Raw genomic sequence first — 13,439 nt, forward strand, 5'->3', positions numbered from 1 at the left:
ATTATTTCCCAATTAGACTGGAATAATTTTAGAGTGAAAAGCTCTTTTGTACTGAAATAATGAGAAACACCAGCTCATAAATATCTAAAGGAGATGTTCTCATGTTTCAGAATTGCTCAGCCTCACATTTAACCCACATTTCAGTTAACACCTCGGTCAGTGTCCCCCTCTCACCGAGCTGGGCTGCAAAGACTGTAAGAATCTATACAGATCTTCTGATGCTTGGAAACGTTACCAATGGGTTTACCTCCAAGAGTTTACCTCTATGAAAACATCTCTGACTACTTTTGCAACAAGACAGACCCAGTTTGTCAGACCAGAGAGGCTCTGGCAGGTTTCCGTGCAGTCTGCAGGTCCCTGGGAAGGGCAGCTCCTCTGCAGAATCCTCTTTTACTCCACCAGTCCAGACCCGGGTCCCTTGAACTACTGCCATGTGAGCAGCCAGACAGAGGTGCTGGACATCTCTGCTCTCCCACTCTGATCTTTATAAAATACAGGTTTTGTTCTGAGCTTCAAACCTTTTAAGCACAACAGGTGGGAAGCCACCTGTTTTCCCCCAGTAAAATATGATTTCCTCCATTTTCCCCACCCTTTTTTCTTGCGCCAATTAAAAATTCAGCTAGCATGTGGCTACAAACCCACAGCTAAATCCCTGAGAGCACATTATAATAATTACTTTAAGCAGTATTTCTCTTTTTCAACATCGTTAATTCATATTAAAAGACATCAAGGGAGCATTTAAGCTGAGCAGTATGAGCACATAGGTAGCAGTCTTGGCCAGCCAGATGAGCTTTCTTTTCACAAAGGTGAAGTCCTCACTGCAGTCCTGCAGTCTACAGAGCTACAGTTCCTGGAAAGAGCCTGAAAATCACAGCTGGAGTGTACATGTGGGTATGTTTTTCCCTTCACCTGTTCCAGCAGGAACCTGTTCCAGCAAAGAGCTGTTAGAGATGTAATGATGTGCCCTACCACTGCTGTCTCTACATATTGGCAATTGGTAGGGAAAAAAATGAAAAGGGAAGAGTTAAAAAAAAAAAGTGTTATCCCACTTCAGTAGCATGTAAATACTGCCCATTTAATAACTGTTATTTATTCAAGAATTTAATCATGCTGTAAATACAGAGCAAGCCCTTCAAGCCACAAAACGCTTCAGTTAATGAGATTAAAGATGGATTTACAATGGAGCTCTGCCTTTTCATTCTCTCTGCTGGGCTGTGCCTCGGGTTTTCACTGTAAACATTAGCCTCCGTTTTGGGTGAAGCTCCGAAATCATCATCCCATGGATGATGACAGGAATAAGTAAGTTTAATATTTATTTTGCATTGCAACTGACTGTCCACGCCCTCCTAGGGAGATGCAGGGAAGAGGACAGCAAAAGGAGTTTAAGGCAAAGGCAGTGTCTCAGAAGTAACAGGACAACACCTACTGCATCAGGGGTAACTCCCCAGAAGATGGGTAGGATCCTCAGATGCTGCCATAAACACTCAATGGTACTGCACTGCCCTGGCAATGGGGAAACTGCCAAAAATGCCAACTGTTAAAAAACACAAAGATGACAGAGCAAATGGCCAAATTCTGCTCTAGGTTGTGAAGAATGCACCCAGAATCACAGTTATAGCCCTTGGGTTTTTTCCTTGCTTACTCCAACGCCACGGGCTTTGACTAGGACTCCTGTTTCCTATAGATAGATGCCACTGCGGCGTAACAGCACCTTACCCTCCAGCACATTTCAACTGCACCAGTCTAGAAAGGACAGGCCCTGCACATACCTTGACCATACCTGCTGACATTATGATCCATTTTTACCCATCAGCACCATAAAGGCAGCGCAGCTCTGAGCCACAGTGCCCTCTGCCCCAGGCACCCACAGCACAACATGTCAGCAAGTTTCTAACGCGGAGCATTTATCGCTGGGGATGGGGCAGGAGAAGTAGCACAGCTTGACTCATTAGTTAACGTTTGTTCAGCGCTCTGAAAGCTCCAGAGTGCTGTATAAGGACTAAGAGTTGCTGTTATTATTTTTCTGATCTCAGGATGAGTTTTCCTTGCTGGTGGTTAGAAAAATTTTGCCATGTAAATTGAACTAATCCAAATGGGAATAAGAGAGATGCTCAGAATACCCAGTACAGAGGGATGAGCTGGCAAACATCCTCTGATGTGCTTATGCTCCCAAGCCTGTAGGCAGTTAGAAAACCTGTCTGCAAGCAATTTCTCCCTCCCCAAATCTGTGCTAAGCCAGGGACCCCATCCCTCTCTGCACATTCCTGGTTGCCCTTCCCCACCCCTGTCCCATGCAGGTGTACAAATGTAGGTCCCAACTCCTTACACATCTGCCTGCAGCAGACCTACACACCAAAGCACTCTCAAGGGACAATTCAGCGCAGTCACAGCCGCGCCTCCCCAGGCTGTCAGTCATTCTGGCTCCTGGTGGCTCAGCTGACATTTTGTTGTTTCTCATCTGTTCTATCACAGGGCCTGGTAGAGAGGACACATCCCTGTGCAGGTCTATACTGCCACTACCACAGTGACAGCGCAGGTCTAAACGTAACACAAGGGAAATGAAATGTCACTGAGTAGGCGCCGGTACCCCCGCTGAGGCACTGCGGTGAGCTGCTGCGCAGCGCGAGGTCTCCTGGGACAGCCCGCAGCATCCTTCCACGCAGCAGGGAGGTGACAAATGGAGGAGAAAGAGATCTCTGTCCCCGCATCACCAGCCCTGAAGGCTCACAAGTCCTTTGTGCAAAAGATTAAGCAGAATTGAAAAACCTGGTAGCATCAACAAAATATAAGTAGCTGTGACTCAGGGCCCGTGTGCTGCTCTGACTTCCCAGGGCTGGGTGCACGGGTCAGTGGCAAACTCGGGCACAGCGTCACCATTTCACATGTGTCTCCTTCAATAAGCGTCCTGCCCACAGAATTCAGAGGCAGGTCTGTACACCCCTGATGCTTTGTGGGGACCTGGTCTTCCTTTAGGTTTCCTTTTCTTCACACGAAGCTCTCATCTGGGTCCCAGAACAGGATGGTGAATCTGCGAGGCAGCCACCAGCACTGTTTGGTTAATGGTAAATCCAGACTCTTTTTGCTGTATCTTTCTCAACGCTTGTCTGCTGAATTATGATTCAGTGCTTGAATTTATGTAAAGTTAAAATGAACAGAGCCAAACACCCTTGTATGCTAAAGTGCTTCAAGTTAATTTGATCAGACTTTTGGGCATAGAGTCCCAGTAGACTGGCACAGATTGACTATAGCTCATTTATATTCCTGTAGTTCAGATGGAAACAAAAGGAAAACAGTACTTAGGTCCAGTCAGAGTTGCTTTTGAGATCTTTCCTGGGGCCAACACAACTAGAATATTTGAAATAGCTCCCACATCTCACTAATAGCCTGCTGAGCCCTCCATGGACTGCAATGAGGCTCCAGGCTGCTGACATGAGTCTGGTTACAAGCTAGCTGCTGGTCCCTGAAGCTGTTCCTACAAAGATGGGAGGCTGCAGTCCTCACATAGCTGTTACTCATTCGCTTTCACCTGCCATAAACCAATTTTGGCAGCTAAAGCTGAGAAAGCCTTTGTGAATCTCGGCAGGAATTTTCCTTTTTTGGAAAGATACTGTCCTCCCAGCTTCAACATGCTCCATAGGGTCAACCAAAAGGCAGAATTTGCCCATTTCTTAATAGCTCTTTTTCTTGCTGTTGTATTCTGTCAATCATGAGCCTGTTGCGGATTAAACTCAATCTCTTCTTAACTTTCTGTTTTGAAAAGGAACTGGCTTTAACACCCAGCATTATCATTACTGCTTTGCTTTAGTGGCTGATTGCCAAGTGATATTTTCCAGTGAGACATCACAGGCCTTGAAAGAACACCCCACAAATGACATCATTTGCTCCTTTGCAGGAAGCATGTGGCTGGAAAGGAGAAGCCCTGGCATTGCACATGGTTATATCCTCTTGTATTTGCATTGTGCCATCTTTTTTTTTCAAGGTCCAACTGGAATCGAGCCCCAAGAATTCTGGTCTCAGTTCAATGCTGAGCCTGTGTTGAGCAGGAGGATGGACCAGATGATTTCCTGAGGTCCCTTCTACTTCTCCTTCCCACCTGTGCCACTCCACTGATGTCACACGCCCACGAGAAGCTAATAAGACAGTGCAGAGTTTTTATCTGGATTTGCTTTCCAGAGATTTAGGAAATTTAGGAAATTCCAGAGCTATCCCATGAAATTTTGCAGTAGCCTTTAATGCTCCTCATCTTTCAGACAGAGTTTGTCAGTTTGACAGGGAACATCCAAGCTGCTGGCCTTTGTGACAGTTGAAGTTTTAGTTCCACAAATTTTCTTCTTTTCCTCCTCACACTTGCAGCCCATAAGCATGATGATGCCAGTCTCTGTGAAGAGATGTAACCTGCTCGTCCTGCTAACTAGGAGTCAGTTGTGACACTGCTCATTGTTCTCAAAGCAAACAGTAAAGAAGAAAAACGTAGTTGTTTTGCCTTGAGTTGCCACAAAAAATACTTGAAGTTTTCCTGGCAGAATATCTGGTGTTAAGAGGTATGTGAAACATTTAGTTTTCAGAAGTTCAAGCTTTTTTTTTTTTTTTTTTTTTTTTTTGGTGGAAAGCAGTCACTTTTTCCTCAAAGGCATCTGCTCAGCCACAAATCCATCAGTGTGTCAAAAAGCCATTTCAGTGAAGTAGTTTCAACCAGTCCTTCTTACTCACCTATTCTAGTAATTGATTGCATACCTCTGTGAAGCAGCCTCTTTTCTTACTCTACAAGCATTTATATTTTTCCTGTCAGTGCCCACAACTCAGACACTACTTACATTTCTCTCCAGATCACTGCTCTGTTTCTTGAATCAGTTTTTGACTTTCTTTCCTGTCTGAATCAGATCATCCATCGTTTTTGTTCCTCTCAGGTTTGGAGCTCTTTATTTCTCTGCTCTTTGCAACAGTAGTTACTGACAGAATGACCACAATCTCCCTTTCAGCCTGTACCACTGATGTTCACCTAAGACTGATGTTTTTTGGGGAGTTTGTATATGCACCTCATTAGCAACACACTGGTGAGGCCAACAGCCCCCAGACAGTACCAGGGAGGACCTGCCCCAGCTGGAGAGGGAACACACTCACTGATGGATTTCAGTGCCCAAACAGAGACATGTTTACAATGCCTGAACTGTAACTTCTCTGAAAAACTCATCTTAGTGTTAAGTTTATGCACAGCCTAGCTACATATGGGTCTGTGATTTCCAGGCTGCGTGATGAGATGTAGCAAACATCAAATTCCCATTGATTATGCCTCTTTTCTATCTTTCCCCCAAATATCTGATATTAAGTACAAATCTGACTCTCTTCTCCTCCTCAGGACACATTCAGGACATTCTCCGACTCTGCTGTCCCTAATCTGGCCCCATCTTACCCTTTATTCTGGTCCTTGCAATCTGCCGTAGGTTACATCTTCACTTGCTCTCCATGAGTAACTCCCATTACAGCGTAAGCATTCAGCACCACAAAAGCCCTCCTGTGACCTCATCCCTCTTTCCCGTTAAGGACAAATTCCCTTCCAATGGGTCCAACTGCAAGGGCAGTAAGAACCAGCCGATCCGTCCATCCGTCATCAACATGCTTGGATGCAGACAGTTCACAGCAGGATTTTCTTCATGCACTGATATCACAGCAGATGAAATTCAAAATGCCTCAGCAATGTCGTACCATGGTCAGCACTGCTCAGCACAGCTGAGAAGTGCAGAAGAAAGATGCCAGAACCTGTGCATAAGACTCTTCCCATGATTATACTGTGAATATTGGCTCCACTTGAAGAAACAAGAATCATTTTTTCCCAGAAATGGACTTTGATATCTCCAACTTTTCTACACTGTAACTTAGCAAATTTTTGTTTTTATTATTTTTATTTTTTAAATCAGAGAAGGAACTGTTTTCAAATATATTCTGAAATGCAAGAGTCCTTAGCAGTTTTGTGTTTCCTTGCAAGAAGCGCATGGCAGACAGACAGATGCGTCACTGCTATAGATTATGATTCCTTCCACCAAAACCAAAGAGAGGTCAATTACTTCCAAACCATTTTGCCTTTTCCTAAGTGCCATTGTTGCTTAATCGATGGTGTGTGTGTAATGAGGTAGAAAAACAGCAGAGAGAACAGCAAAGGCTTCTTTTAATAGAGGAATATGTCACATTTAACAGTGTCTGAGAGGGGAGGAAATTAATTTTACCAGGAGCCAGGACTGTGAAAATCCTCACCCTGTACAGCACCTGAGGTGGACCCAGGTTCCCTCCAGTAAATGTAAGCCAGAACTCCACTAGTGTAAAAGGGCTCTTATCTAGAAGAGGAAACATCTGAAGATATAAATATTTATAACTTGTCACTTTCCACAAAGCATCTTCATCACAGAGCAGCCTGAATGGCACGACGGTATAAAGATCCTCTGTTAGCCCACAGACAGGATCCCAATCTCCTCCCTTACTCGTTACCTCCCAGAAGTTGTGACTTTTCAGTGGGGCTGCTTCTTCTCCTGTCACAGCCCACACCGAGCTCGTTCTGCGTAGGCCAGGGGTGCTGGGCATCAGGTGCTGCAGGTGAGCGCAGCTCTGAGGGGACTGCAGGGTGTGCAGGGAGTTATGCCACGGCGCAGCATTTCGGTGGAGAGAGAGAACACAAAAAGGGAAGGAAACACCTGAGAGTTGCAGTTTTTAGAGCATAACGCAGAGGATGGGAAAGGACTACAAATCCTGGAGCGTCCCACCGCCCAACAAGACACACAGGGCCCAACTACCCTATTTCCTTTCCTTCTTTGGAAGGGACTAAGGATCCTTCACTGCTTTCTTCCTTCAGCTTCCAGCAAGGAACACAGGACACATCTTTGCTGGAATCTGAGGGAAGGCTTTTGGCAAGAGTGCCAAGGAAAACTAAAATTTTCTTTACATGCTTCTTCTCCTCCTCTTGAATTCTCCAGATGTCTCTGCTTGCGATGGTGAGTCCTACTGTGGACTGGGCTAGTAATTCTTGTACGAAACACAGGCTAATGACTGCTATAAATTTATTCAATGTTATTAAAGAGCAGCCGATGTAGTTAGGAGGATACTGAGAACATCAGGAAGAAATCTCCCCTAAAGGCAGCAGTTAATAATAACCAGTAACAGTGTATACTATGATATAATAATAAATAACATACAATTTACACAAGAAATATGAGACACTAGAGAAATTTTCGTTACTAGACAAACGGATAACAATATAATGAAATAATTTATCAGTGGGTTCTGATCAGCTGCAGTGGATTCTTCATCACTTACAACCTGAAAATAAAGCTGGGAAGTTTCTCTGCTGACCATGCACTAATTCAAACAGGGGTTAGCTCAAGGAAATCTCATGGTTTCTGTTAGACTAGATGGGCAGCATGACCCCAAAGCTCACAAGTGTTTCCAGGCTGCTCGGCCAGCCTTGGCGTGCAGCGAGCTGATGGCAACTGGCCTGTAAAGGAAGAGCTGTCCTATGGGGAAATAAAACAGAATCAGCTGTAACTTCCCAGCTCTCCAGTGCTCCCACAACCAACTTTTGACCTCTCAAGGATGCCAGGGTGGCTTCAGCCAATTTTATAAGGAAGTTTCCATTAGTCTCTGCCTTCCAAACTCCCAGCCCTTCAGTGTTGTTGCGAATCACATGAACAATCTGATAAAGACGTCCAGACCACCGGAAAAGCACCCTGTTCTGATTAGCTTAAGTCTAAACAAAATAAATTGCAAGAGTTCTGCTACATGAACTAGACCTGGGTCCAGCCGGTAATTCACAGGCAGCTGCCATTGCCTCCAGTAAACATGCAGCGATAGCAATCGGTTGGTATTTAATTAAACCACAATTCCACCTCATTAGCTCTAAACAGAGTTCTTATTATGGAGCCTTCCTTTGATCACAAACTTCCCCAGGAGGCTTTGTTTTGTTGTGGATTAGGTGAAGGGGAGCAGATGAATCAGAGCTTGGGCTGATGGAAACGACCTCTAGAAATGCCCAGCTGCCACAACCATGCTGCTGTTTGCAGTATCAGTATGAGATCTGTTTTGAATATCTCCACAGATCATGTGTGTGCCATCAGCAGAAACATCTAAAGCATGCTTAGAGTCACCAGCCCTTTGTTTCTTAAGCAGTCATGGGGGGGAGGGGGGGATTTGGATTTGTTTTTTTTATTACTACTATTGTCATGTTCCAACTACTCCATCCCTAGAAAGACCAAGCCAAGGGGATTTAATTTAAACCCGATACATTGAGAAGGTTGTTTCTCTTACACAGAAGAAAACTATTAGTGTCAGTCAACCGACAATGTAGCCACTAGCTGTTCTTTTGTCTTATTTTTAAATTTTCTTTAAAGCTTTATCATGTAAATTACTTTGTGTTTGTAATTTACATTTTTTCCCTTTATTTTTCCCCTATATTAAAAATAAAACCAACAGCCTTCACAAATCACACAAGATGGTAACAAATCCAACATCTGCCTATGGAAATATAAGCAAAAAAAAAAAAAAAGGCAGGTTGGCAGGTTCAATGCACCTAGGAAAGCATTTAGCTAGCTGCTAATTCTCAGTACACAACAAGAAACCCATGAGTCCACTGACTGGAATACTGATTGCCAACAGGAAAGAGCCACAGATAAATACCATCATTAACTGTTTGGAGTGGATTAATTCTAGCAGGCAAGAAGGCGAAATCACTGCAAAATAACCAGCATGTGAGCAGTTTAAATACTTCGTTCTTAGATGGTTACTTTCCACATCTCAGAGAAACGTACTTTACTTTGGGCTCAGTCAGTAACTTTCACCATTAAGAGAAACAGAAAATAAAAGACTCAGGCTAGGCGATTGCTGAGTTCCCCAAATTCCTGCAGGATAGGAAAGATTTTCTTCTCTGTTGCAGGGCTAGGGGACACTGGTGCCCAAGTATAGCAGGAAGGAGGATTTTATAACAACACAGGCACTGGAGAGCTTGGAACTGAATCATGCTGTCTTAGTGACTGATAGTTTTGGGAGCCCTGGATGTACTTGGGACCATACTGCTCCACCTGCAAGTTGCAGGATTCTCTAGCCCCATGAAATACGTGGTTCCTTCTACAGCAGATTAAAGCCAGTCTGTCAGCTGCCTGATTCCACCTCCAAGATGGATGGGAAACACATTTATATGTAGGCAGAAACACAGTTAAGTGTACTCAGCTGTTTGTCAGTATTTGAAGTTTCCCTGTGTATGTCCTATTTTGCTCACCAGAGCCTGCTCCAAAGATATTTCTGAGGTTCAACAGTCTGAGCATTAAGCAAGTTTGGTCTCAATACCCTTATCTAAAATACAGTACAGACTGTATTCTCCCTAACAGGCAAACACTTCTTTTAATTAGTAGTCTTTCACTAAAACTGGTATCCTTCTGGGAAAAGTTCATATTGGACAACTCGAGATTTCACTGAAAAGTCTTAAACCTCTCTGGAGCCGAGACCTGTACAAGATTCCTTCTACTGAGAATCACAGCTTGTGTTTTTCTGGCTCCTAGAAATCAATGAAGTCTTCAGCATCATCACGATCAATGCAATGATCAGCATGATCAATGAAATCAGTGAAGTCTTCAGCAGTCCAATTTAAGTGCTTGATTTTCAGACATGATGTTAAAAAAAAAAAAAAGGCAACCCTTAAAGGCTCTTCAATCAAATAAAAGAATGATTCCAACAGCTTTTCTTTTAAAATATTCCTTGATTGTTCAGTCCATGTCTTGAATGGTAGGGAAGTGCAAACTCATGATTTCTGAATGACTGAGTCTGGCAAATCTCAAACAACACAAGAAGAAACCATTCCTGAGACAAAGCCAAAGCTGTAATTTGTTATTGCAGGAGTTCATAAAGAACAAAGGCCCCAATTCAGCACATTACATACGGTTATGTCTATCTTAAAAGATATGTGCAGTAAATTCCCTTGAAATCCCTGGAACTACTCATATACTAAAAATCACTCACAAGCTTAGGTATCTTGCTGAGCTGATGCCTAAGGATCATGATAAGCTTAATAAGCACTCATCTTAAACACTGTGAAAATATAAGCTGTGAAATTCTCATCAAAATTAAGAGGCCTCAAGACATCCAGAGATGAATCATGAAAAACCAATTGGCAAGCCTCTTATTAAAGCAAGAGAAAACACAACATCGTGCAATCAGAGCAGTAAAGAATCTTCAACTTTACATCAGCCAGAATAATCAAATCAAAGCAACGTTAAAAAAAAATACAATAACAGCAGACAATCAAAACCAAAGGAGCGCAGCACTTAATGACAACTGCTTGGAATAGTGTGCATTGCGTCCGTTTTGGAAACAAATTCTGCCCCAACTCATTAGAAAAACTAAAACCTAAAATTAGAAAATCTTAAAACCGTGCTGGGCTCCCTGGTGGTCCGCTCGAGCAGGACAGGGCTCCATTCCCACCAAGAACAAATCTCCACGACTTTGATCTAGAACATGCATGAACAAGGGGGTTGCATTTCTCCGAATTAGACAGAAAACGCAAAATTTCCATGAGTAAAATCAATTATCCAAGGTCTTCCAGGTTATGTTCCTAGGCTGAAGTGTTAGAGGAGATTGCTCATTTCAAATGGAGACAAGATCATTTGAGTAACACTGGAGAAATTTGTCAAGTTCACCATTATGTGCTTTACTAAGTAGTTCAAAGTAAAAAATAACGTTCCTTAGAACTGAGGTTGTCTGCAGGAAAATTGGTCATGCTGTAGCTGTACCTGAAGTTGGAGAGATGGAGATTTTGATTTAAACTCCAACATAAAACAAAAATCACAGCTCTGGGGGAGTGGCTGGTAATGCAGCGGTAGAGGATTAAAAAGTGGAGAGCCTTGGCTAAGAAGGGTACATTGCAGCACAGCTCACTGAATGATGAGTGTACTTCATGAAAGGGAATCTATCAGCTTAGCACTTCTCTGCAAGATCATGCAGTGAGGTTCAGTAGCTCCTATAATACAATTACTCTCTCCAAAAGGCCGATTCAGAAAGCAATTACACACCATTAGCAATGTACTTCGAAGGCCTCAGCTCACCCAAGAGAGCAGACCACCCCACCTGACTAAGCTATTGTTCTGTGCTGCTTACACCAGTTGTTCCTGAGCCAGGTATTACTGAGAACTCATCTCCGATGCTTTTACACAGGGAGGTTCAGGAGATTAGAAAAAGCAATAAAATGGCTGCACAGGCAAACCCCGGCAGGTTAAGTGTATCACTTAGAGACCTTTGCAAGGCCATTTTTAGTCCATCTACACCTGAGACACTAGTTATATTCATTAAGCACACTTTTAAACTGAATTAAAACTCTTTTAAAAGAAATTGGAAATAAAGGAGTTCACACATGGCTTGTCTGAAATAGCTGACCAGGAGCAGTTTTACCTGCCGATGAGACTCAGGCAGCTAAAAGCATGAGTACAGTCACCTAAACTCAAATTGGATTCCATCCAGATGCCTTGGCTAGCCTTCCCAATTGAAGGCCTGGTGGCAAGGTTTTCATCCCGGACTGCATAATTTTCTTTGCAAACACAAAGGGATCCTGGGGCAAGCTTATGCTATCCACAGGGAAGGCTTGCCTGCTGCTCTGTGCTCTAATTGCCCGTCGCAGCATGTGAAAGCTAGCAAGCCTGGGGCCCTCCATCGTGCAATCACTTCTCTTGCAGCCACTTAGGTCTACCTGCAGACACAGTTCACACCTGCAGCTCAGATTAACCAGGAAATTTAACTGGGATCAGGGAACCCCTTGCCACATCCAGCTACAACCCCTCAACACAGACAAGAGATTTGTCCCACGCAGAGTGACGGCTCAGGGAGGTCATCCACTGCAGTGCTCCCCCATTCGTAACTCTGAGCATTTGTATAAATGGCCACCAGCTCCTATTAAAGGTTTATTAAACCTGCTTCTAGCTAACATGAGATAAGAAGTACCTTTCAACCTCTTCTGCACTTTGCCACACAATCATATACACTGAATAACAATACACACATTTATATTTGACTTAATTTTTCCTGCTTACTTTCAGACCTATGAACTCTAAGAAAACGATAGGAAGGTTAAACACCTGTTCTTTACTTAGACTCATTCTTCATCAGAGTTCTATGAAAATTAAAAAGTTACTGTGAGGTATATTATACACTCCCATGGTTCAGAATTTCAAAATACCTAGTTTGTACCCCCTCAGGACAAAGTTTCTCAACCAAGCCATGCATTTAGCAGTTTCTAACCTCACTATTTTTCTCTCTCTTTCTTGACAGAAACAGTTTGAGGGATAAGCGCCAAGGATCTCTTCCCAACAGGATGCTTTTCCTGTCTCTAACTACTCTGCTTGTACTCCCAGCCTATGGGAATTTCCATATGCGTCAGTAAACACTATCTGCTGCTTGGGTACTTCACAATATTTCTCATATATCTTCTTCTATTGGTTAGAACTACACTGCATTATGGTATCACTAGAGGAACTCACTGGAAGATTAACATAGCAAACATTTTGGAAGCACAGCCTGACTTCATTAATATCTTACCAGGACACAAGACACCAAACCATTGCTATCACCCACGCTACAAATCAATCAACCCCACGCAGAAATATGCTATGAAGGCAAGTGCTTTGCTAGGAAGAACCACACGACTTCTGTTACTACGAACCATTACAGGTTTACTACAGACGCTTACCCAAAGGTGCAAATTCTCTCACTTCCTTTGCAGAATTTACACAAACTGCTAGGGAGGGATCTACAGTTTTTCTCCTTCAATGCCCTTTACAACAAAGCATATAATATCTTGCTGTCTCTAGCAAAGTGCCACAAAATGGTGACGCTGTGATGGTATTTATATGTCAGTGTTCCTGTTGTTGTGGATGGTTTCTTAGAAGACTACCTGAGAAAGCCTCTCCTCCGAAGACAGCAAGTAAAATCCGACAGACTGACAGGACAAAACGGGTTTCAGGGGAGTTTTCTGTGGCTCAGCTACTGAGAACCCTGTGCCAGTTTGGAAAATGCTGGAGAGCAGGGGGAAAAAAATAACATAAAATCTCACCTCCTCTAATAAATGCACCCAAAAACCAAGCAGTAAAAGAACAGTACTTGCCCAGAGCCTATAGGTCTTTTTCCTCTTTTTTAATGCTTTGTTCTGCCTTGTTCAGAGGCATGTGGCTTTAAAAGCATCCGGAAGCCAGGATACTGACTCACGGGAGGTGGTGGATTCACCTGGGATGCTGACACTGTTACATTTTTGTGTTCCCAAGAAGATAATTATCCTCACAGAGTTAACTGAGATAACGTAAGAGCAGGAAGGAGATAGGAAGCTTACCTTCCAGAACTGCCTGCCCACGAGCACTCTGTAACTAGAGGCCTAGATGGGATTTATCTCTACAACTGTTTCCTAAATCATTCTCCTCCACGTC

The 13,439-nt window shown here is 43.3% G+C and overlaps 1 protein-coding gene and 1 long non-coding RNA gene across 2 annotated transcripts in view; one reads left to right on the plus strand and one right to left on the minus strand.

Moving 5' to 3' along the window:
• The window catches only part of LOC308181640 (acid-sensing ion channel 2), a 526,264-nt gene that overhangs the window by 328,138 nt on the left and 184,687 nt on the right, over window positions 1-13,439 (minus strand). The gene's annotated exons all lie outside the window — the stretch shown is intronic.
• Window positions 1-13,439, plus strand: part of LOC308181648 — a 39,746-nt gene continuing 26,307 nt past the window's right edge. Inside the window, exon 1 of the long non-coding RNA XR_013941537.1 lies at window positions 1-13,439. This exon is cut by the window's right edge and continues 23,516 nt beyond it. This is a non-coding gene — a long non-coding RNA (uncharacterized lncRNA).

Source organism: Anser brachyrhynchus (genome assembly GCF_964034855.1).
Source record: "Anser brachyrhynchus genome assembly, chromosome: 22".
NCBI classification, from domain to species: domain Eukaryota; kingdom Metazoa; phylum Chordata; class Aves; order Anseriformes; family Anatidae; genus Anser; species Anser brachyrhynchus.